The 26,548-nt window shown below is 44.1% G+C and overlaps 1 protein-coding gene and 1 long non-coding RNA gene across 5 annotated transcripts in view; one reads left to right on the plus strand and one right to left on the minus strand.

Moving 5' to 3' along the window:
- Positions 1–26,548, minus strand: part of PDZRN3 (PDZ domain containing ring finger 3) — a 247,188-nt gene that overhangs the window by 157,779 nt on the left and 62,861 nt on the right. The gene's annotated exons all lie outside the window — the stretch shown is intronic.
- LOC117313968 (uncharacterized) lies at positions 12,237–23,266 on the plus strand. 4 transcript variants are annotated; one of them, XR_012323897.1, is made up of 5 exons: positions 12,237–12,571; positions 18,159–18,207; positions 18,890–19,112; positions 19,472–19,707; positions 22,249–23,266. It is a non-coding gene; the product is annotated as an uncharacterized lncRNA (long non-coding RNA). The 4 variants fall into 4 exon arrangements; XR_004528602.2 differs by having other exon boundaries at positions 12,242–12,571; positions 18,960–19,112; XR_012323896.1 differs by lacking the exon at positions 12,237–12,571 and adding an exon at positions 13,013–14,600.

The raw sequence follows: 26,548 nt of genomic DNA on the forward strand, positions 1-26,548 counted from the left end.
CAAAGGCAGGGCTCCTGTGTGTCTCAGTACCTACAACAATGCCTGACAAACAGGAACCAGTGCCTGAATCAGTGGGTCAGTGAAGGCCACTCCCTGGGTTACTGGGCAGCTAAGCCAATTCCACCGGCCAGGCTGCCATATTCTTCCAAGTTCAGGCAAGTCTCCGGTGGACCTTCAAGATCCCTTTCTCCTTTTTTGGATCCTTGGAGGTGGATTCTGTGCCTAGTTAACCTTATCTTTCACGTGCTAATTTTATTTTAACTCTTCAAAGGGCACCGGTGAAGGGAAAAGACTCATTCCAGCGGCCTCATGAGATTGCATGTTGTTGGAGAGGAATACATTTATGGGAACCCAGGAGAGACAATGACCAGGTCTCAGGTGGTTCAGAAAATTATGGGTCAAGACTGACAAGGAGTCTGTGAACCTCAAAGCAGGGGCTCCTAGGCCTTGCCCGGGCAGCCCTGGAAGCTCCCATTTTGCCACACTTATCATATATTTCCTATTTTTCCCCTCACTTCTTGCAGACGACACCTTTGACACCAAGGATTCTTGGTCACTCTATGAAACAAGGACCAGCAAAGAGCGAGCAGTCCATGTCTATCCCTCCCCTAGCGTGTCCTTCAGTCTCCATCGGCCAGTATGAAACCCTTCTAGTTGACAAAGGGCGGCACTGAGGAAATCAATCTTGCCTCGCCGAGCGCAGCAGGCTCTACTACTGCCCAGAGTATTTGCTGCCCTTCCTCGTCTTGGTGATGTCAGACTCACTCATGTCACTCACTAGGGAAATAGACTGGGAGGGAGTGTGCCCCTTCTGAGCAGAAGATTAAGGACCATCACCTGGTTCTGCACCGTGTCTCTCCCTTCTCCCTTGAGCCCAGCAACGTCCCAGGTGGCAGTAGGGCACTCCTTCAGCCTGGGTTCTGGAAGGCTGATGACCTGGAAGACAGCTGCCGCTGACCGCAGAGGAATACATCAGGAGAGCAGGAAACAGACCACTGTTGTTGTAAATTGCTGAGATTTTCAGAAGCTGTTACTGTAGCAGAGCTCAATCTGCGCAGAATGATAACGGCTTCATGGTAGTAATTAATTTCCTCACACTCCAATCCCTTCTTAAGACGTGTGAATAAGGTCCCGTTCATGCCGTAACAGTAACCAAAGTTTCCTCTTTCTACGTGGAATGGAGACTCACCAGAGCATCGGTAACGCAAGCACCCGGTAACAGCAACGGCCAACAGAGTCCACCTATCCGTGCCCCCAGCCCTACTCCTGATGCTTAAAATATGTTTGAAGTGAAAGCAAAAGCCCTCGGAAAAAATGCAAACAGACATACATCCACAGAACTGGCTTTCTGGGGAGAAGTTATCTTGTGAAAGTTTCACCTGACAATTCACATGGGCAGATGGTTCCCTACTGGTCCATAACTGGAGTAACTGCACGCTTAGTATCTACATTTCTACAACTGTCTACTGTTGTTACCTACGGTGTAGCCCTCACACCTAATGTGCACCTTGAAGGTGATTACGGAACAGTATTTACGGTGCACCCACATGTGTGGGACACAGCACAAACAAGCAAAGCAGACTCCAGCTATGCTGTGGAGTAACTCAGCTCAGGATTTAACTGCAGGGACAGGGAGAATTTACAAGGATATGAACTGGGGGTTTCTCCATAACTATATACTACGTAACATCACTATAAAAGGAAAAATGATATGATCTAGACAGACTCCCTTAAATATACACAATTTGATAAATGTGACTGAGAAATAAAAGCTAGAAGTTTTTTTTTGATGCTCATTTGACTTTAAAAAAATCCATGAAAGTACTGTAATTTCTTTCTCTGGGTCACTTTTGCTCATGGTAACCAATACAAATGTCTGTGGCACTGCACTCCCCAGTAAGTCATTTCTGACGTCACAGCATTTACTATCTCTAGTGACTCGCAGGCACCAGGCGTGTACCCCAGAGATGTTTAAAGTTTCATTAAATCGGACTGATTAATAAACTCTCAAGATTCAGCGCTCCCTATTAAATTCTCCTGGAGTCCTTTCTGCTTGCCTGCAGGCTGGGGGTCCAGAGCCGCTCTGACAATGCAGGCATCGCTGCTGCCTGGGGGGACGCTCCGAGGATATGGTTTGCCAGCATGACAGATATGTGTGTCATTCAGGATCATCTGCCACGCCCACTGAAAAAATACTCAGACACATCTGAAACCTTTGCGCCTTCGCAAAGATTTCCAGCTGCTTCTAATCCTGAGCACTGAGCACTTATTTTAAGAGACAAAGGTTTCTTTAAGCCAATATCCATAATTTAGAGACTGGAAGGAGGGTCTGTGTCTAGAATGCCACACATGTTCTTCAGCTGTCCCTGTCCTTAAATCCCCCACGACGGCAGGTCTCTACACAAGGAAAACATGTTTTCCACACTCAGGAACCACTGCATCAGAGACCAGAAAGGGGATGCACCCAGAGGGGAATACGGCCATGTGGCCCTACTTCTGCTGGGTGGCGGGGGGAAAGGACATGGGGGTCTTGATCGCTCCAGGAAACATCTCACACTTACAGAGAATTTCTCCTATATATGACAAGAGTCATTTTCACTGCACAGCATCCCAGGGCCATTGGAGAAGCCTCCCATTGTTGGTGCTAAGACTGGCGACTACATCTGAGAATCCAAGGTGCAGTTATCCCCCCCCCCGTTAGTCCTCAAGCACAGAGCAAGAGCCCAGGCTGCCAGCGCTCACTGACACTGACCATTCTCACAGCTCACTATTCCTTTCGGCCTCTCCTGCAGTTAACTGAGGTCACGTTCTGGCCAAGAGAAGGTGAGCAGAAGCCATGAGCATCACTTCTGAGTCTGACCCAGATTCACCGGCCCTGCCGGTTCCTCACTCACTTTCCAAGTGGAGAGATTCAGGAGTCCTGTAGAAGGTGGGGCTGCAAGATGGGACAAGCTGGGCTCCTAAACTGCTGCGAAAAACAGAGGCCCCAGCCCCTGCCAGACTGCATCTGGTGCTTGACTTGAATACGTAATAAATGTTTATTGTGCTGAGCCTCTGAAGTCTTGGGGTCATTTGTTCCAACAGTCATCTACTCTAATACAGTGATAAATTTGCTTTAATTGGCCAGATGGCTTAAACCTATAATGCTGAACTGTGTAATACTTGGGGATGTGTTGGTACTGGGCACCAACTAACCCTAGGCGATAGTCTCAACTCTCCATCTTTTAGAGAGCGCTACACAATCTGGACAGTACGAGTCAAAGGACGGCCAGTAAGCCCCAACTATTACCTGCTCTAAGAGATGACAGGAGGCCTTTCTTTCACGTTCTCCTTGTGTAGAGACCTGCCACCATGGGGGGATTTAAGGAGAGGGGCAGCTGCAGAACACATGTGGCATTCCAGACACGGGACCCCCCTTCCAGTCCCTAAATGACGGCTATTGGTTTAAAGAAACTTTGTCTTTTAAATTGTGTTCAACATCAGCACCCAATTCACTGTTCTAACGGGGGCTTCTGGATCAAAATGACTTCCTGATGCTCCCAAAAAACTCGAGGGAACGTGGTCACGGAACCCATGGGGCATGCTGACAACTGAAAATACATCAACTGTGTTCAGCTGTCCCAGGCCTGGGCCGTCACCTGAAGATCTAGGACTCGCAGACATGCGTCCCACTTTCATTTTCCACCTTCATTTAACACTTCAGACTTCCAGGAGTCTTGCATCTGTTTTCCAGCGGCCACAAAAGACGCCCTCTAATTGCTTCTGGATGAAAAGCAGAGACTCTTAATTTCCTTGCACAGAATATGCACGTATTACACACAGTCCTGGCACAGTGTGGGTGTCTCCTTCTCTGTAAGTACTGTGCTTCGTCTCAGTGGCAAAGAAGAACTTCTCAAATCAAAATACTACTCCTAAGAGAGGCAATCTAGTTTTCTGAAGGTCTTCAAAACGAGCTGTAGCCAGGACTCCAGGGACTCCAATTACACATATTTACCTGATGTACTTTTATAGGAAACATAATTCAAAAATTGCAGTCTGTCTTTTACACTGCGTACTATTCGTTTAAAAAATGTCCTTATGACGTCGAGCCCTTTCTTCTGTGGTTTCTCAACGCTACCACTCATTTGGAGTACTTTCCTGGTCTTTCCTTATGTGAGACAATGCAGTTACTCTTCAGCAATATGAAGCACTTAAGGGTTTTGCAAGCCTTGTTTTGCATCCATTTTCCTCCCACACAGAACATTTGATTTTTCATCTGGTTTTAATCTTATACAATGAGGTACGTAAAGGCAAACTCCAAGACCTGGTGATTAAGCCCTCACGGCAGCCCAACAGATGCACATGAGATGTTTGCTAACCGTCGTGGTAATGGCTCTACTCCTCTGAGGGCTCCCCGTGTTTCTTCCAATCTCTCGAAAGTTCCTTATCTTGTTGCTTCCACAAAGACACAAAAGGGCCAAACTGTTCCCTTGTAACAAAGCATATTCCCAAAGAAATGCCGTTTTTATAAAATACCTGCATATTTTGACAACAACTGTAGACAGCTTTTCCCCCCACCCAGCCCCCATGGGAACACCACCCCAAATCTGTCCCGTTCTTCAAGGCTGACAACAGACTTGTGTTTGTCCCAGGGTCACTAACTTTATCATATTTACTGAAAGAAAACATAAGGTGATTATTCCTCAGAGGAGGCATTCCCCTCACATTTGGGTCCTTAAAACGGTTTTCACATTACAAGTCATTCTCTTACTTACTTAGTTTTGAACCACCAAACAACGTTCAGGGAAGCTATGTTAGCATGAAACGTTTTCAGTGGAAGAAACTTTGGGATGTCTGTGGAGTCACTGGAGGGGATCAGTTAAAAATGGGGTTGTGATGGGGCTTCCCTGGTGGCGCAGTGGTTGAGAGTCCGCCTGCTGATGCAGGGGACACGGGTTTGTGCCCCGGTCCGGGAGGATTCCACATGCCGCGGAGCGGCTGGGCCCGTGAGCCATGGCCGCTGAGCCTGCGCGTCCGGAGCCTGCGCGTCCGGAGCCTGTGCTCCGCAACGGGAGAGACCACAGCAGTGAGAGGCCCGCGTACCGCAAAAAAAAAAAAAAAAAAATGGGGTTGTGATGGGTTAACAATGGCCACAAATTCTCTGCTGCTACTCTCGCCAAGAGGTGGGACTCTACTTCCTCACTTCAAACCTGGGCGGGCCCTCGGACTAATTCTGACCAATGGCATGCAGGAGAGATGGCACTGGGTGACTTCCGAGTGAGGTTTCAAGGACCTCTTGACTTCTACTCTTCCCTTTTGATGCTCCAAGTCAAACATACCAAGAGCCCACATTAGCCTCCCGGGGCAGGAAAACCTACTTTGAGAGAGGGGCCCAACCAATATCCAGCACCAATAGCTAAACACATGGTTGGGACCATCTTAGACATATGAGACCCAGCTGCCACATGAGTGAACCCAAGTGAGACCAGTGCAAGCAGAGCCCACTTGATTTCGAGAATCATGAGGAATTATAAATCATTGTTCTAACAGCAAACCTGGAGATGGTCTGACACATAGCAAAAGATAACTGAAATCGAAGGGAAAAAATTGACAGAGACATATTATTTATTCCTGATGGGTATATCTATATAATTCCAAGTGTCAGACACCACTGGAAAGAAGGCTTTTAGAGATTAATTTGAAAGCGATCAGTGAGGGGTTAACTGTGGAGAGCACAGATATACGTTTATGGGATGATGGGAAAATACGTTGAAAGGCTTCATGAGGATGAGGATTTATGGCTCGGATGAAACTTCCTGTGACATATATGACAGAAGAAGTGCTGGGCCTCTAATAAAAGTATGGTGTGCACTGAAAAACTGCTGGATTAAACAAGCAAGTGAAGTTTTAATAAAACTGCTTTTTTGAAATACGACAGTAAAAAGGCAGTGTTTCTAACTTAGCACATTATTTTTATGTGATTTACCTCAAAACCTAAATATGTACAGCAGAAAAAAATTATATTATTAGTTAACATTTGACTACTTTATCTGCATCTATCCAAGTTTATATCTTGATGTCGGCCCCTTCCAAAACAAAACACGTTTTTGAATGTTCTCATGGGGGAAGTGAGGGAATCGTCCTGTATTGGGTCAAATATGGTATTTTTGAAAATGATAAAGCACAAAAGTATAATAAATGATTGGAGATTACAATTTGACAAAAGTTACTCTAAGGAGGTACAAAAGCTCTATTTGTTTTCTGGAAACAACTACATTACCGACTGAGATGCCTGGGTATCCGATTCTTCAAACAGACTTTACCATTACAAGTGATAAAGGGAATGAACTAGTTTATCCTAATGTACACGAAAACTTCTTGAGAAGCAAAGAGGTTCTGGGAGCTTTTTAACTCCATTTATGGAGGTAATGACGAATGGGAGTTGAATGTTAGCAGCAAGTATTGCCTAACCTCATGAAAATATGTTCTAAATGGCTTTCCAGTCATCTAAATATGACTCACCTGTGCTATACATAGATTTAAAACCCTACTAAGAAACTCTAAAAATATTTTTCTTCTAACTATCAAAGCCACACACGTTCACTGTAGAAGAGCAAGATATAATATCTCATCATCTCGCCATTCCAAACCGGCAAGTTAGCTAATACTTCCGGAACATTCACTGCAGGCCAGACAGTGGTCTAAATTCTTTACATATATTAATCCAGTTAATCCACCTAAGCCTCTGAGTCATGTACCAGAACTATCCCCGTTTTACAAATGAGGAAACTGAGGCAGAGAGAGATGTTAAGTGACTTCAGTTACATGGTCTGATAGCCAGGAAAAGGAACATCTAGATGTTTGGGCTCAAGACTCAGGCTCTGAATCACCAGATATGCTGCTGCCACGGGGCTGTCATTCTACTACTTCCTTTCAGTCTTTTCTCTACATTATTTCTATGATGTACACATACTGGACTTATACTGAGATTGCTGTTGTTGTTGAGACACCTAGTAACCATCAAGCAGAATCTTACCTTTGCCACAAAATCTTTCCAGCTGTCTCCAAACCCACACTAATGTCTCCTAAGTGGCTAATTCACCTATTTCAAATATTTAGCATTTTACACTGTGGTGTTTAGTTCAGTGTGTTCCATAGGTCACTGAGCGCAGGAACCATATTTTATCCTCATCTCCCAACTCTCTGGTACTGTCTAAAATTTTGTTAATGCTGGAAACATCTGGGTGCCTGACATCTTGCCACCAGAGAGGTATCCGAGAAGAGGAGTATCTGAGTAACTGATTTTCAAAAACCCTTTGGAACTATTCTAGACCCTAAACTACTAATGAATGAGATGTCATCAGAAACGAATGTTCTGGGGAACACGAAGGCAAGATAAGAATAATCTGCAGTTTCTCCGGATCGGGAACTATTAACAATGGGGTCAGTGTTGGAACAGGTGTCCAAAGTTTTATAAATGACCTGGGGAAACAAGTATACAATAAAATTCCCGCTTTGATAGCATTATTAAATAATTACAGAGAAATGCAAAGCCAAAGAGAAATCAGCAAAATTATTGTACAGGTCTCGCTGGAAGAGCAGACAGCAGGGTGGTCAGTAGTGTCGGGGCAGGAACAAGCTGGTGGATTTGTGTTGCTAAGAGCAAAAGCCCTGCCGTCATGTCATCACACCGCCTGGGTTTCAATGTCAGTGCAAACACACCTTTATCAGTGGGTCTTCAGCAACCAATTTTTCTAGCAGATCTATAAGTTAAATGTAAACAATCTTTCCTTAGATCAAAACACAATAAAGGGCATTCTAAGACCTCACTGCTGATGATCACTGCATGAAAACACACAAACACACTAACTTCACACAGTTATGCGGAATGTCATCACAATTGGTACTTCACGAACCCCAAGCACTCATGTGAGTTTCAAAACAAAAGTGAAGTCACACAGAAAAAATGATGCCTTCCTGCTGTGTCCTACCAGTGTTTGGCACTTTTGGCCACACCGAGTTCTATTCTGGGATTCGTATTTTACCTGTATAAATGCAAATATGCCCAGTTCACATTCATGGACAGCTTTAAGAAGGTAAAGATGCTGTCCAGAAAGAATCCCCAAGGGCTCAGACCTGCTTTCTCTCTCCAGGCGTCTCTAGCAGCGGTGTGCCAGGACAAACAGCATATCCAGAGCAGAGAGGACCAGGCATCCGAGTTCAGCAGGGAGGCAAGTGCGGAGCCCTGCACCTGGGAGGCCAGCACTCAGCCCGTGGCATCTCCCAGGAGCCCTCCTCAGAACCGGAAGGGCAATTTCTGCAGTGAGATGGGGCAGCACAGAGAGAGGAGGGAGTTCCTTCTTACACAAACCAGGCAAAATTGAATCTTGCATTGAAAAGAAAAAGGGCATTTCATCCAGCCTTTAAATTTATTCTTGCAAGTTTACAAATGCTATTTGGCTCTAGATAGATAGATAGATAGATGAAAGAAAGAAAAAAGGAAGGAAGGAAGGAAGGAAGGAAGGAAGGAAGGAAGGAAAGAAAGAAAGAAAGAAAGAAAGAAAGAAAGAAAGAAAGAAAGAAAGAAAGAAAGAAAGAAAGAAAGAAAGAAAGAAAGAAAGAAAGGATACACACACACACACACACACACACACACACACACACACATATTTTCCGTCCTAACGTACGTAAACTTAAAAATGGGGGCATTTCTGACAGACAAAAGATTCAGTCTTTCCTTCAGGCTTTTCATTTCTTCCACAGTTATTTCCAGGGAAAGTTCTCAAGGCAGCTGGCAACGACGGATGCCACAGGCGTATTTCCTAAAAGCAGACCAACTATTTAACTGAGAAATGAAGTTCACTGTAGGAACGGGTTCAGCACAGTCAATCCTTGGGGCTATGACACAGGATATCTCATGCTTTCACATCTGAAACAGACTCCGAAGACTGACTGCAGACCAACACGCACACGGCAAGGAAAGAGAACTCCCCTGCCTAACTCAGATTCAGCACTTTTAGTTGTTATTATCAAAATAAATACCTTTTCATTATAAAAAAATTAAAGACTAAAATACGTATAATGAACTCGTTAAAGTTCCCTATGCTCACCCAACTCGACCGCCAACCAGCAGTCAACCGTGTGCTTCTCCAAACTGCCGTTCTGCCCCTATGTGTGTTGTTATTATTTTACACAGATGAGACAATTATGTTTTAAAACATGCCCTTTTTACTGTATCTGAAACTGTTATGCATATCTGAACTGTAAAGAAAACTGTGAAGAAAAACTCTCAAAGGCACCGTTCCTTCATTGTGCCACAATATTCCGTTTTACTGAAATTTTGCCACTGACTGTCTTGAATCTCCACCATCTGGACTTTTTCCTGAAACAACCAAGTCAAGGAGATGCCTTGGCATTTAGAAAAAGCCTAAGGAAACATGCTGTATCATCAGGTAGTTGGTTTTATTTTGAGAAGGAGGGAACTGTGTGTTGGAGTTACTGTCAGTAACGTTTTCTGGGGAGCTTATTATGAGCCGGCATCAGCCTGTGGCCTGTCTCCTTACAGATTTCAGAATGTGCATGAGATCTGATATGAAAACTGAACCCGATTCTGTAACCTTTTCATCGAAATTTCCACAGCTGCTTTCCCCATTTCCAAGTACTCGCACACATATCTACAAAATATCAACAACAAAACAACAGAAACAACTTGCAAGGGAAACAAAATGAAAGAAAGAACATCCACTTAGGTTACTCTGTTCATTTCCCAGCATGCCTTCCCACACTGGCGTTTAATAACAAGTAAAAAGCCAACTGCTAACTTTCACTGAGCCCAACCAGCACCTGTGTCTCGTGCCAGGGCATAAGTGGGGGCAGGTATGCCGGAGCCTGCCCAGGGATGATGGTCCCCAACATACAGCATCTTCATCTATTATGCTTTATGTCCGGTGTCTTTGGAACCCCTTTCAGTAACGCCGTAAGAGGTGGTGAGGAAGGCACCTTCTTCCTCCGTAAGGTCATAATCTGAGAATCTGAGTTTAAGAAACCCTTTGGAGAAGGGCAGATCGCCCTGTGAAAAAATCCTGTCAGCTACTGCTGCAAAGGTTACGAATACCAAGTTTTGATAAAACATTATATCACTTTAGCTATCTACAGAAAAAACACAAAATGGACCAAAGTTTAGACTGCTCAGAAATGCCTGAGTCCCTGGGACATACACAGCAATTCTGCTTGCATTTAAGGACTTAAAAGAGGAAGGAAGTGTAGTGGACCAAGCCAGAAGGAATTACCGATATTCACCCGTTTTGACCTACAACAAAAGGACATTGCACATGGCTCACCCTAGCAGTTCTAGTCCTTGAGACATTCTCAACTAGAAATGACTCAAACATGCAGGCAAAAATCCCCAGATCTCTAAACTTCTTGGCAACAGCAACATTTTGATAAAAATGCTTTTTCCTCGAAGCCTTAGATTCTAACGTCGGAGTTTGGCCGCGTGCAATGGCAGAGTTATTTTACACATGGTACTGGAAGGGCTGACAGGAGTCAGCTACAGGGTGGGTCGGGAGGAAAGTCACCACTTATTAAAAATATGTATTAAAATTTGTATTTAAACAAAAGACAAGTGAGCAGGGGCTTATTCGCCTTACTTAAGAAATATCTGATACAAGAAATAGTGCATTTTAAATGCTAATTTCCAAAAACTGTTCAAAACACAATTCAACTTGCAAATATTGAATTCAAATTCACCTATAGCGAGGCCTGAGGTACAACTGCCACTGAGGGGCTGTGCACACAATTTAGGCTAATATGATTAAGGAGCAGTATATCACATTGGGATTGATCACTCTGAATCAAATTCATCAGTCCTCTTTACATGAGATGAGGCTGGTGCAATGAAAACCAAAACTTCCATGGGCCTGGGAAGAGTGAGAAATTCCCACTGCTACTGAAACTGGAAATTAACCAGCTGGTAGGTTACCAGTTCTGCCGCTTGACCTTGACTTGCTTAATGACTTTCAGTTCAGGGAAAGTCATCACTTTTTGAACAAAACCAAAGGTCCAGGCTCACCACCTGGCTCTGCCACTCCCCATGTGACCGCTGGGATGGAAGCTCCGTCCACAAGCACAGAAGTTGTGTGAGGGCAGGGACCGCTTTTGTCTGGACGCTGCTTCCCCAGCACCTAGAATAAGACCACACCCAGGGAAGGCACTTCCACCTGTTGCATAAATGAGCAAATCGGTGAATGGATCACACCGGGCAAAATTCACTGGATGAACGTCAACTATTATTTCTCCACCTGGAATGACAGTACTGAGAGACCCGGGGGAATTACACAGACTGTGTGTATAGCATTGGTTTATCTGTAAACCTCAGATAAACAAATAGATTGTGTGCAGAGTATTTGTTTATCTTCCAAACCTTTTATGTCTGGAAAGTAAGGACCCGTTGGAAGCAGCACAGAATGAAGAAAATCTCACCTGCGCTCATGCAGCCAGTGGTCCTCACTATGTAGCAAATTTCAAGCCACCTGAAGGTACTGTGGCAATGGACTGACAGCTATCTGTCCTCAGATCACAAAAGTACTGGCTTATTCACTTTGAGAAATAACTAACCAAATAAACCCAGCACACTCAGGCCAGGTCCTTTCACCAGTGAGGAAAGAGCTTCAACACAAGCATCTCTGGTAAAGGTTTTCCCTGCTATGGGATTTCGGGTGAAGCTCAGATTTCAAGGTTCCACAAGCGTTAACTCAGACTCCTTACCAACTCGCCTAAACATTTTACAATTGCTGTTAAGTATTCTTAAAGTTCTGCTAAGAATGGTTCCCCCACTTACACATACACAAAACGTATACATATAATATTTAATTGTATTGTCTTCGTGTTGAAACTAAGCATGGACTTTATCAAATTCTTCATACTGGAAGATAAAGAGTGCTTCTGCAGATAAATATCTTTGGAGTCCATGTAATTTATGAATAAGTGGATGGCTGTTATCACAGTGTTACGCGTCCACATGCAGAAATAAACACACTGCAAAGAGCCTGAGTTCTGCAGCTGGGAGGAGGGGCAAGAACATTCAGGCCCAGCTCTGCTCCCCACTCCCCGCCTCTGCATTTCCACGTGCCCAGCCTCTGGCCCCCGAAAGGCCCAGCACCATCCTGACAGAGGAGGAGAAACAAGCCGAGACGTGCAAAGACAAGGGCAGAATTCCTTCCACCCCACTCATGCCAACAGCCCAAGCGAGGAATCCTAAGCTCTGGAATGGCTTTCCATTAATTCATCATCCTTAGGATGGAGGAGGAAAATCCACCCCCCGCCTCACTAACCCACCTCTAGAAACAGGTTGACTCATTTCATGTCTGTGGTTTGACAGACTAGAAGCTCTGGAGTCTTCGTGGCAGTAGGTAGTTTTTTTCCTTAAAGCTTATAAGCCTTTCTTGATGAAGAAAAATGAAGAAAGACACAACACTCCAAAATGTCATAAAATGATGACCACGCTACCCCGAAGCCCTGTTTACAGTTGTGGGTGCTTCAGCCACCATCCCAGCAAAAAGACACAAGTCACGGGTGCAAAGTAAACAGCTTGGTAAGAACCTGTGGCCGCGAAAGTCTGAGAGCGAGAACTTAGGGAGCGGTGAGTGGATAGAGGTGGGGATGGCTGCAGAAATGCACTCTGAGCTCTGCGCCCGGCAGAGGCTCTCAGCTCCCCGGCCGGAGGGAAGAGGCTTGGCTGCAAAACCACTGTGTGGAGGCAACTGGCTGCCTGCTCCCAGGGAAGCAGAGGGGAGCTCCAACTCACTGCCATTTGGGGTGTAAGTGGCATGAGGGCTGCTTCCCTGGCACCCTAAGAAGGGGGCAGAGAGTCTTCTCTGTTGTTGCTGAAGTTGTGAGTCCACTGAAGTGTAGCGAATAAAACCCTGAAGCTTGGTTTTATTTATTCTTGGCAAGTCCCGACTTCCTGGTTCTAAGGGAATGGAGGAGGGGTGCGGGGGGTGGGGGGCGGCGGTTAAAAGTCTCATAAAAAGGCTCCAAATGCTTCTTGGACACCGAAGAGCTCTTACAAAACTACATTTTGATGAGCTACATGTAAATGAATCAAAAGCATATGGATCTCATTTCCTTCATAATACACAGGGGTTTAGGAACCTAGAGGTAGGGGAGGACTTCGCGAGATGAGCCCGGGCTCTGGCGAAAACGTTAAAGGGCGGAGGGAGCTTCAGCCATTAGCTAAACCTGAATTAAGACGAAGACGACACCCACCCCCACCCCCTCCTCTACGGGCCTTTGGGATCCACCAGCCAACTTTAAATGCTAGAGAGAAGCAGGACCCCAGAGTGACAAGCACGGGGGTCTGACGCTTTCTCTGATGAAGAAGCTGGGTGAGTTGGAAGTGCTCTGCAACCAGCTGACAAATACTGGATATTCTGGGGGCTGCTGGGAATCACGAAGCAGAGAGTGGGAGGTCTTATGTCCCTAGGATTCCACTAAAGGGAATGGGGGCAGCACTTCCGTGAGAGGTGTCTCACCGAGGTACCACAGCAAAGAGGGAAACCTACTTTTGAACACTCACCGACTGGAGATTCTTCGAAGCACCACCTCTCGGAGGCTTGACTATCCCACCGAGAGCTTGGTCGGTCCCTTAGGTCCCCGGGATGCAGGCAGGGGAGGGGCGGGCAGGCAGGAAGGCATCCACACTATATATAGCAGTGCTTTCGACCTCGGCCTTTCACACATGCGTTTTATTAAGCTAATGAATTATGAGAGGGTAATAAAGAAGCGAGGAGTAAATGAGGTTTCTGGAGTGAGGGTCAATCACTCAACACCTGGTTTGGCTAAAACTTAAACGGACTGCTTTAATTTTACCTGTCAGAAAGCTAGTGGCACGTCCAAGTCGAGAAAAGCGATTCTTGCCAAAGAAGAAACAAACAAATAAAACAAAAAGCAGGGAAACAGATGCAGGTGAAAGAAGACCTACAGAGAAATGGCAAACAGGCAGATGGTACAAAAACAGTACCGAGAACTGAGGAGAAAGAATGTTCAAACAGCCGGAAGAGAGAGAAAATGGTACGTAAAGTGGCACCTGCCCCGCCATCAGGCAGGGAGCTGGCTGTCTGGGGAGAACGTCAAACATCCCCAGCACCATTTTTTTTGATCGGTCACATGCTTGCTGGCTTATCTCTTCTCGCCTCTGAACACAAGTACAATCACTTTCTGATAATAATCATGTTCAGCTTAATTACACAGAGGTTGCACTTGGACATTTCCTTCCTTAAAGCTGAAGTGATGCCATTATTTTTCATTTAATTGCAGAATAAGGGGTGCTCTGTTCCTGCAGTCCAGGAATCGCTAAGACAACAATGGTGAATAGCCATGGCCGTGCACAACTTCAATTTTCGTGATTACTATTAATTAAGGGTCTGTTAGAGGGATAGAATGGGCTCTTTTCTTCTCTATCAGCCAGCATAGGGACTTTCCCCAAGAGAAGCTGCACGGCAGGAAGGAAGCGTGAGTCAGGCTGCGCCATGGCTTGGGTTCAAAGCCCAAGCCCACAGGCCCAAGATGGACACGGAACAGCCGCGTTTACAAGTTCGCTCTTCCATAAAGGTCACGGGAAGGTAAGTGGATGGTGAGGCAGGAAGCCACGCTCTAGGGGCGTCGCAGAGCTGGCACCCTAGAACATCCAATGTTTCGTCATAGGTGTTTCACTTAAGGACTGAGGGAAGCGTTTGCAAAGGGAAATAGGAAAAGTCCTAAGAGTTGGAGAAAGAGAAATTTACGGAGTCCACTGAAATAAGAAATATACACGTCTAGTCACAGACTGTACATTCTGCAGCTAGAATGTTCTCTTTTGGGGGCCAAGGACCATGTTTTGTATTCATCTTTGCACTTCCATGCCATGTCTCATGTTCTCTAGAACATTAAAAGTGTTGCCATGTCATCTTCTCCCAAGCTACGTGTGTCAGGAAAGCTGCACAATCTGTGGGTAGTTTGCTAGCGTGAGCAATGATTCTACAGACCCCTGCAACGTTTTCTACTTAAAAAACAAAACGACAAAACTTCTCATCTGCCTTGAATCCAGTTCCTTTCAGATTCTGGGTCTCTAGTTGCCTGCTAGTGAGGATACTGGTTTAAAGAAAAAACTAATGGTCCAACTCACCGAGGAAAAGAGAAATGTATTTTAATATTTGTGCCTAAAGTGGTTGTTCTACTAAAAGCAATGCTGGTTATTTGTATAGGCATCTTTTTTTTTAAAAAAAAATAGAATCATATAAAGCTATTGGAAAGATCTCTCTAGGCCAGAGGTCAAAGCAGGTTCCCAGAACAGCATCACCTGGGAGCTCAGCAATGCAGAATCTGAGACCCCACCTCAGACCTACTGCACTAGGAATTCTGGGGGTGCAGCCTGGCGGTCTGTGTTTTCATTAGCCCTTCAGGAGATTCCGTGGCATGCTCAAGTTTCAGAATCACTGCTCCAGGGCACTAGTTCTCAATCCTGGCTGCGTATTATTAAAGCCTGGAGAGCTTTAAAAACTACCAATAGGGCTTCCCTGGTGGCGCAGTGGTTGAGAGTCCGCCTGCCGATGCAGGGGACACGGGTTCGTGCCCCGGTCCGGGAAGATCCCACGTGCTGCGGAGCGACTGGGCCCGTGAGCCATGGCCGCTGAGCCTGCGCGCCTCCGGAGCCTGTGCTCTGCAATGGGAGAGGCCACAACAGCGAGAGGCCCACGTACCGCAAAAAAAAAAAAAAAAAAAAAAAAAACAACTACCAATACCTGGTCCCACCCAGATCAATTAACCAGAAATCTCTGAAGGTGGGACACGGGCTTCAGTCTTTATTGAAAAGCTCCCCAATTGATTTAGTGCACAGTCAAAATCAAAAAGCACTGTTGTTGGTGAGTAGACCTGCTCTGTGCAGTTTCAAGGTAAATTTCACTGCGGCAGACATTTTAGTGACCCCCAAAGCAGCTTAATTATTGCAGATTAAGTACTACTTTCTAAAAATAAAGGGCTATTTATATACTGTGGCTTCGACCCAAAGAAGTCTTTCTCTAACAACAGGTTTGGGTGTTAGAAAGAAATACAAGTGCCAGGGATCCAGGCAAGGAGAGGATGCATGAACGAATGTTCAAGAAAATAAATACTGATGAGAACCTACTGTATAGCACAGGGAACTCTACTCAATGCTCTGTGGTGACTTAAATGGGAAGGAAATCTAAAAAAGAGGGGATATTAGGTATACATACAACTGATTCATTTTGCTGTACAGCAGAAACTAACACAGCATTGTAAAGCAACTAACTATACTCCAATGAGAATTGATTTTAAAAATAAATAAATAATGCCGGCCTCTGGGCCCACATCAGAAATCAGATTTGTTGAGACAAGGGTCATACGGACAGCGATGCTGCAAGTGTCCCTGCCCTGCGGAAACAGAATGTTCTTTTTGATGTTTACAATGAGAGTACCAGAAAGAAAACTAGTTAAGGCTGAACAGTACAGAAAAGAGTTCTGGATGCTCTCAAGGAACCGTGGTTTATTTTTCTGATGCCGTCATCCTCCCAGTCGATGTTTAAAGTGATAAACGGTAAAGTCATTCACTTAAGTTCAAGTGAAAGGAGATAACATGAAGATGGAAGCCAGTCCGACATCACTGTGTGCGCAGGGTTTCCACCGGCTGCCGCTTCGGGGGAGACTGGTCCTGGCTCAGAGGCTCAGGCAATTGAGAGCAGACCCACCGCCAACCCCGACATCTCCTTACAGGCGGCAGCTGCCAATTTGCAGCATCTGAAACATGACTCACACTCATCACCACCCAGGAAGGCAGTGCTCTGGTCTGACTCAGTTTCCTCATCTGTAAACTGAGATGTTTACCTCACTTCCCCCTCCCTTGAAAGGAGATCATGCTTGGGAAGCCCTGCTCTACACAGTAAAGTTTTGATCTTCAAATTCTTTACAAATAGGTTCAAGTGTGTACTTCTGCAGAGCGGCTCCTTTCCCTCATTTCCCACTGTTGCTCTTTACCAATATCCCCCATATTGAATAGGCTACTCCAGTAAATATACTCTTTGTTCCTAGACTGCAAACTTGCCACTAGACGCTCTTCAGTTTAGGTTTCAGTATAGTTCATGTTCATCTCAGTGTGACAGTTCACAAGGAATAGAAACAGTAAAGCACTGTACCTGCAACACAGACTCTGAGGTCAGACCAACAGAGCCCCACACTGGCTGCTCCACTTACAAGCTGTGTAACCTTAGTAAGGATCATTTTGACTTAAGCCTCAGTTTCTGCATCTGTAAATGGGGATGGTAATATTACCCACTTGAGGGTTACCGTAAGGAATGAAGGAATCCATTTTTCCTACCTGATTCTCAATCTAAGAAAACGCCTGTCTTAATTCCAGAAACAGTCTTTAAAAATGCACAGAGACAGCAAAGTCAGACACCAACTTTAGCGGAGGCTTTACATGTCTGGGGATGGAGGGGATGGGATCAACAAGAGCTGGAAATTGGTAGACATCTTCCACCACAGTATTTCCCCCTTAAAAAACTTTCAAGACTATGGTAAAATATCAACAATTACTAGAATACGCCCACATCAATGTTTTAGTCACTCTCTACAGAATTTGAGTATATTTAAATCTCGAGTATCTTATGAAAAATAAATTTAAGGCAAGCAAAAATGGAAAAGCATGCACAAAACCTTTAGATTTGGTCACTTGTGAAAAAATGAACACCAACTCATAAACTATACAGAAATCATGTTTTTACCTATTTTCCAAGGTTACAGTGTTACCGATTTTCAGTTTAGGTTTAATTCTGTCACTTCTATATTGTAGCTACATAAGGAAAAGTGTATGTGTTTTGAGAGACAGATACTGAAGTACACTTCAGTACAGAAAGTGAAAAAAGAAGAAAGGAGGGAGGGAGGGAAGAAGGAAGCAAAGAAAAGCAAATGTTGCAAAAATCATGATCTGTATTGAATGCAAGTAACGGTTACAGTTGTTCAATGTCCCTGGCTACACTTGAAACATACATAATTATTTTTCCTAAGTCTAACATTAGAAGCCTACAGATAAAATCCTGAAAGTGGTAAAGGAACATATTCACTGGGTGCTACAACCTTGAAGCAGCAGACTAATAATCCTTTTGTTATATGTTATTTCTTTTTCACAGCATCACAACGGCCGTTATGTACCAGGGAAGAACCTGAGGCCCAGAGAGGGTTAGTAACTCACTTAAGGCCAATCGCTGGGAGGCAACTGAGCTGAAATACCCCATCCATGTCTCACTGTGATGCCTGTGGCTGTCCAGGTCCCTTCACTGTCCCTCCTTCCTTGTGGACTGTCCCCTCCACTTCAGTTCAGGGACAACTTCTGTCTGCAAAGGGAAATACACCAGCCCCCTGGAGCTTTCCAACTTCCTACTCAAGCCCCTTCTGTCCCCACAGTCACTCCTCTTCCCTGGACCTCAGTGTCCTTTCCTCAACATTTCCTCTTAGATTTCTTGAGGGAATTAAAGGAATAAATGTGTACATGTACACCTACAAAACTTGGCACAGTCCCTGGATATAGGAAGTGCTAAATAAACAATCACTGCTGTACTGGTGATTAGGTACTAGTTAGCCCAGTAACTGCTCACCACTCGAAAGTTTTTCCCCATGAAGTGTCTCAGTGACTAACTTTAATTGGAGAGTAATCGTATCTAGACAGGAAGTTTACTGAGGAATTCACACAACCATCTCATTTGTTCCTCATGGCCCTAGAAAATTAGGGTATTTTCTTCCCGAAGAAAAGCACGAACTATAAAAAGCAGATATTTCTGTTGTGTGTGAGTTTTGTGTGTGTGTGTGTGTGTGTGCGCCCATGATAGTTTTCAAAAGGACATTTCATTTTTTTATCAACTAGATTCTGTAGAAACTAAGAGAAAGATTATATGAAAAACTACTGCTAAGACATCACTATTTGTGTAATTCAGCAAATTCTAACCGGACTGATCTAGATGTCTGCCTATGGAATATGTGCCCAGAGAAAACAGGTGCCCCTGCTTGGGAGATGTATGATGGATAAACTGTTTGGAATCTGAAGATACTCAGATGTGGTATTTGGAAAACAGCTCTTCAGAATTAAGGTAAATGTTTCTATTCGTGGATAAACAGAGCACAGTGGTCCAGAGCAGAGTCGCCCAGCATGATGACTCATGAATTCTCAGCAATACAGCCCTCAGTAACAAGCAAGGTCTACTAACTGCTCACCACTGTGGGCTGGTTCTCCGGTGGCCAGATGACCTGAGGTGACCTGAGCTCCAATAATCTAAAGAGGCAAAACTAACATGTAAAGTAGAATAATTAAGGGCTAAGGCAGAGGCTACAGAGAGAGGAAAGCATTTTGAGAATGTAATTGGTAGTATAAAGATAATTAACGTTCTTTAAAACATTATCTCATTTATTCTTCATGACTGAAGTAAGAAGTATTACCCCCATTTTACAGATGAGGAAGCTAAAGGTCAGCAAAGCTAAGTATCCCAGAGCCAGTACTGGAACCCAGGCCCTCTGACTGCACAGTTCCCATCCTGCAGCTTTCCAGTAGATGCCTTCAGAACACAGAATGAGAACCGTCAATACAGGCTGCAATGGCTGGTCGGCCAAGGTGACACGGAGAAGACTGTCTTCAGCTCCGGCAGAGCGACGGTAGGATATGGATACATGAGAAGGGCACGGACAGAGGTGAGGAGAGATGCTGAAATACGCACGGCACGAGTATGACAAGGGTGCTCATCCTGGCCAGTGTCCGTACAAGGGGTATAAGGAAAACAAAAATGAGAAGGAATGGGGTTGGGGAGCAAGAAACCTACAACTGTACGCAAATGTCTCACTGGCAGCTGGTGATGCAAAGCAGAGGCAAATGAAGCCCAGAAACCTGGGCGGCACCAGCACAGAGCTACTATGTAGCTTTGAGATGGAAGAATAGAGGGGCAAAGTCTGGGTCTGAGTCATGGCCACCATTTAGGGCAGGAGGAAGAACTAGGGAAGAAGATTATGCATTTTAATGTATTGATATACCTATCAGGTTCTATTTGGATCAAATCCCAGTTAGGAAACCTACGAGCTTTGTTACTTTGGTCAAATTAGAAAACTTCTCTGGGTTTCATTTTACTCAAATATAAAATGGTGATAATAAGAATACTTTTCTCATAGGATTGTTGCGAGGATTAAAACACACACACACACACACACACACACACACACTCCAATGATAAAACTAATGCTGGGCACACAGTAAGTACTTTCTAAGTGTCTGCTTGTTGTTGTTACTGCTGTCATCGTCATCATCATCATTGTTCATATAAGTATGGTCTACAGCACTGTGTGTAGCAGGGAACAATTAGAAACAATCCTACTGAGAGAAATGGCTATCCCATGGAATACCGTGTGGTAGTTTAAAAAGTTTGAGTATAGTTCTACATATCCCAACCTGGAAAGGCCTTCAAGATATAAAGGAACAGAAATACATAAGCTAGCTTCCAGAATTCTCATCCATATTCACTAATTCTGACAAAGGCAGTGATGATGATGTCTGTCATACAAACATCTCAGTCATTTCTCAGTAGAACGAGTCTTTGCAGACCCCTACATGGAAGGGAGAGCAGTTTTCTCTACTGATGTATTTAGCAGGGCCAAGCACATCGGGAGGACTGAGCCAGAGTCCTCAGCGGCAGGGAAAGAACCAGATTCCAAAAAGCCTAACTGGCTGCCGCCTGTCTTAATCACCAGACAACGCAGATAAGTTGCACAGGGGATAGAAAAATTAAACATGTCTGTTTTACTTTTTAGAGGCAATTAGGGATTTATGGCCAAAGTGTTGTAATTTTTTGGATCAGAGCCAGTCATTTTTTTTTTCTCTCAAGGAAGATGATTGTGCCATAATCATCGACATCTTAAAGGAACATTTTAGAGCCACTACTTTACTCCCCTAGAACGAGCACGAGTTACTAAAAACCGAGCCATGTCCCCTGGGACAACGAAGCAAATTTTTGAGTATGAGGCCTTGGAGAAGCTCTCAGAAGAAGCACCTTTGTTCTCAGAGTGAACCAATAAAACAGAACAGCTGCAAGGGTTGTCGAAAGGCAGAGCCAGGCTCTGAATCCACAAACCCATGGGGAGAACCCTAACTTTCAGCGATTCCTACAGCCCAGGATGTTTAGAAACAGTTCAATTCTCTTAAGTAATTCAAATTTTCCCACTGACATTTGTGTGAAAACAATCGTTCTCCTCGGCATTGCCTTTCCTTATGAAAAGTAAGGGTTGTCTTCACACTCCCTCCAGCATGACGACCTCCCATTCCACGTTACTTGAGTCTGAATCAATGCCATGTCTCAAAGTCCTAAACTATGGGAAGATAAAACTGACAAGAGATATACACAGTGAATTTACAGGGTAGGAGAAGGGGAAACGCTATGAAAAGAACAAAGTTCAGGATATGGAGAGGTGACAGGGAGAGGCCAATGGTAACCCGGGTCTCTACGTCTGAATTTAACGTAACTATTGTGTCAAACGTATAAATTAAAAAGAATAGGCTTAAACACAAGACTGTTTCTAGCTGAATCTACGTCTTTCTTCCATGATTTTATCCGTAACTAAATACATACATAAATTCTAACGAATACCAGTACTTAACACCAGCAGGGTGCTGTGCTCATCACGGAAGAGGGCAAAGCGATCCTGCAGACAATAATTACAAAATATGCTAAGGATTCAAAAGGGAACATTCCCGAAAATGCCCCCCCCCGCCCGATTTTCTTTCCCAAATCCACCACTGATTTGAGAAATTCTCTCGACTTTCAAAATCCTCATCTTAAAAAGAGCATAATTACTGCAAACTCTCTACTCTTGGAAATTTTTAGAATGGCTTGAACAGCAAGGAAATCTCAAGCAAAAATCATTCATAATCTGTATTTTTCACTTAAGAAAACAATTTGCATTAAAAGGTAAGACCTTGCCAAAAACAATTTCAGGCATTAATAATATAAAACTTACATAAAATAACATAGCAATATTTTATAATAATATAAAATTATATTAAAATGTAATAAAAATAATCTAAGGCACACTGTAACTGTCTTTTTCCTGTTGGCGAATGTACTACTATGCCACCAAAAAAGAGCTTTCGAAATTTACGTGACTATTTTCATCATGAGATTTTAGATAGCTAAACTAACCAAAGAGAGGTAAAATAATATGTCAGAAAGTCTTTTTTTTTGCTTTCAGTGAATATTTACCCAGGGCTTTCGGTGGACCAGGAATGGTGCCTGCTGCTGGGGATAAAACAGTGGACAAAATAGGGAGAGGAAGACATTAATCAAATAATCCTAATACATAATAACTACAAACTGTGCTTGGAGATGATTTCGTGCCAGGGATCAAAGGCAACCCTGAAGAAATGAGATCCCGAGTGGCTCTCCAAAGGACACCGAGGTCACACAGCAGCTTTGCGGAAGCAGCCCAGGAACTGGGGAAGCTTCTAGCCCTGAGGGTCTTCCCCACTCGTCCCTATGGAGGATGCTGGGGGCAGTGATTCAAGTGCCATGCGCGGAATTCCATTGGGAGCCTGAGTGATGAGTAGCTGACAGAGCACTGCCTCCGCCCTCTCCCCTCCCCCTGGGACTCTGCCTCCGGTCTCCCTTCCCCTCCAAGTGCCTGGGGGACGGGGTTGCTCTCCTCCTGCCCCTCCCATCTGAGTACCTGGGGTAGGGTTTATGACGGTGAGACACAGCAGCAGGGCTGGTACGGGGGAAGTAATAACGGGACCCCTGCACAGGACGGTGGAAGCCTGCTCCCCCTCTCCACCCATCCCCCCAGCTCCTTCCCAAGGAAAACATCCAGGGCCTGGGGTTTCTGAGCTCACAAACAGCCCAACGATGGGAAGCCAGCTGCTTTCAAAAAGAAACAACACAAGTACTCTTTATTTTATACGACCTTTTCCATTTCCGGAAAAAAAAAAAAAAAAGTAGCGCATTACAGACAACAGCTGCTTCAAGTTAATAAAATCTAAATTCTCTTTGCTTGAAAACTGATCACTAGTTGTAAGTTACGAAGCTGGATTTCTGGGATGATTGCTCATCTTGTGATGTAAGTCCTTCGTTCTTGTGGTTGTTAAAATCTTGAGTGTATGGTTATTCTTTATTCTTAATTTAGGTCAAAAGTGACATTTAAAATCTAAAGCTTCAAATTAAAAACTATGCAGGCAAACTAGTGGGAGTAAATAAAAGTAATTACACATGTGGAATGAATCTCAGCATTTTAATCAATCTCTTTGGCTATTTTCTTCCATTTAATATTTAAATGTCATATCTTATGTCTAAAGATTAACATTACATTTCTGAAGAATATTTAAATATACGAGGGACTATGCTGTCACAATGATTGGAAAAGGCAGGCAATTTAATAAGGCTATAAAACACTGTTTCAAATCATTTAACTAACTCTATGAGCAGTGAGTTTTAGAACATAAATACCATTTAGTTCAACTTGTGTCTTACAAGGAGAGAAGCAAAAATAAGAAAATTCACGAAGTGGTTTAATTTCAACGGTTTTTTTCCTATGCATAAAAATCAAAGAGTAGAAGACACACCAAAATATTATCTCCAGTTGGTGGGATCTCACTGTCACATATTTTTCCGTATGTTCTATAAAATGAAAATACATTACTTTCATAATTTGAAAAAATTTGTATCTTTAATACGTGCTTTTTGTCTTTAGGACTAATGAAATCAAGCACAGAAACTCTGTTTTCGAAAACAGCTCTCTGTAATGTACTTGCTATTTTTAAATAATAAAAATAAAATCCATGGCTAGCTGTATACAGAGGAGCAAAGTTCCCTGGGCATGTGAAAACACAACCAACCAACCCCAAACCCTCCAGGAACATATCTGGAAAGCTAGCAGGCAAACAATTTTTTTTAAAAAAGTAAGTACTAAATATTAGTTTAAATGTCCTAATTTTTGCACAGTATGAGAGTTCTTTGTTAAGATACAAATATCACAGCATGGTTCAAAAGTATCATTATTTTGAACACTAAATTTTTTTGCTCTAACATAATAACCCTCCCCCTGCCAAAAATAATTATGATAAGCTTAGAGTATCCACTCAATCAAAACAGAAAAGCAGGCAAAAATAAATGAGATGACTCATCCCTCACTGGCGTTTGCCAGGTCTGAGGCACACCCAGTGCCCAGGCCCAGAAATGTGAACATGCAAACTCTCCTTCCGACTCCTTTTCCCATCCGTCCAGCCTCCCTCCTGTTCAGGGGCTGTGACCCCAGGACTGATAAGGTGCGGTGAGAAGTAGGTGGCTCCAAACCTGAAAAGAGTCCATTCCAAGACCTCTCTCCATGCAAATGGCAGGGAGGGGTGGGCTAACATTTTAATGACCTAAACACGCCGTGTCAGCTTCACATTAACCTCTTACGTCACGCCCTGTGGTGAGTCTTCGAGTTTCATCACTGCTCCCACAAGCCAGGAACACCTAAGAGCTGTACTGGGTGGCAGCGTCTGCAATAGGATTACAAAAGCTTCCAAGGAGACGGAACTGCCCTGCTTGGCAAGCTGCCAGATGCTCCAAGTTTGCCCAACAATTGATTACAGAGTCGACTATACACATGGCACCCGGCTTCGAATACAAGAGAAACGCTACAGTAGCATTGAAACAGCGGTCCTATCCTCAAGAAATGCCCAGGTGTACACCTAGCAATCAGGTCACCCCGGTAGCCTCAGTTTCCCGGGGGCTGTACATGGCAGTTCTCTGGCTAATGTCTTTCAGTGGGTTTGGATTTATTACATTCTGCCTGGTTGGCAATGTCCTTCCCAACCTGATGGGCTAACTGAGAAAGAGTTACTCAAATCTGTGTTTCTTAAGAGTACAGCTGCAGCCCGGCAATGCGCTGAACTTTGTTTCCAGGGGAGGAGAAAATGGGAGCCCCTAATGATACTGGCATTAATAAGAGATTAGGTGATGGCATTAAATGGAGTCTAATCTATAAAATATGTTGACACAGGAATCCCAAAAAAAAACCCTCAGAACTTGTCTAAGCTGTTCGCGTTAAGGAGAAACTCTCTGATGGGCGCTAACACATCTTAAACATCTCTCTCACCCACTTGATAATTTCCTTTTGCACAAGGGCTGCAGGCCTTAAACTTGGTGCCTTCAGCAGATCTGAAGACACTGTTTTCCCTGCACATTAAAGCACTTTCTAGTTACTGCATGTGGCAGTTTTCCACTCACGGTAAGGAGAGCATTGTTTCCTTTTAAAATAAATTCACATTTTTGAAGCGTGTACTTAAATAAAAATATTAAATAGGTAACAGTATGGATCGCAGAAGAACTGGCAGTGGTATCTGGTTGACCGAAGTCTGGCCAAGGCTGTGTTGCAGTTGTAACGTGCATGCAATTAAATACAGCAAGGCAAAAACCTAAACAAGGAGAAAATGTCCCACCACAATATTATTTCAGTTCTTCCTGAGAATCAATATTTACACTTAGAGAGGACATGTGAGCATACAATTCATTTACAAACCCCAGATAATACATTCTGTCAAAGGCAGATGCGGCAGACCTGCCCGCTGTCCCTAACATGATCTAATTAGCAAGGGCAATGTCAAAATTTCTATCTGCATGGGACATCTCCCCAGAGTCTGCACCAGACAGTGCCTGCTCTCAAAGTAAACAACCCTCGGGACTTCCCTGGTGGTCCAGTGGTAAAGAATCCAACTTCCAATGCAGGGAAGGCGGGTTCGATCCCTGGTCGGGAAACTAAGATCCCACATGCTGCGGGGCAACTAGCCCCACGCCCCACAACTACTGAGCTCGCGCACCTCAACGAGAGAGCCCACGCGCCCTGGAGCCTGTGCACCACAACTACAGAGAAACCCGAACAGACCACACGCCATAACGAAAAGATCCCTCACACCTCAACAAAGATCCCGTGTGCTGCAACTAAGACCCGATGCAGCCAATCAATAAGGTAACCAACTTTCTGCAGATATCAACGTGGCTTTAATCCAAGAAGGCTTAAAATCTTATTCCTCAAAGCCTTGGAAACCTTTCCCTTCAAGCCTCAAGAGAGCCTCTTTCATGTGCCAAGAGCTACACCTGGCGATTTACACATATTCCTCCTAATTTGGTTATCACGAGGATCCTATACTTAGCAGTAGCAATGTAGCCGTTTCACAGATGAAACAACAGAGGCGAAGACAGATAGTGACTGGAATCCTCTTGAAGCTGAGTATTCTTCCTCCACCCCTACCGTACAAGGGTGTATTTGAGAATACAATCTCTGGATCCCAATTTACATACACATACTGACAAACAGGACCTTCCATAAGAAAACCTGCACTACTGTACACATGCAAGAAGAATTGGGAAATTATTTAAACACATCAACTCAATGGCATGTCAGATACATTTCGCTCCATATCTGGAAATACTCAACCTACTCATTCAAAGGTGCTTAAACAAACCTTTGCAAACTCTGCCAATTTTATCTGCTCCTTTTCTCATCATGGTGGGAT

The sequence above is a fragment of the Tursiops truncatus genome, chromosome 10 (genome assembly GCF_011762595.2).
Source record: "Tursiops truncatus isolate mTurTru1 chromosome 10, mTurTru1.mat.Y, whole genome shotgun sequence".
NCBI classification, from domain to species: domain Eukaryota; kingdom Metazoa; phylum Chordata; class Mammalia; order Artiodactyla; family Delphinidae; genus Tursiops; species Tursiops truncatus.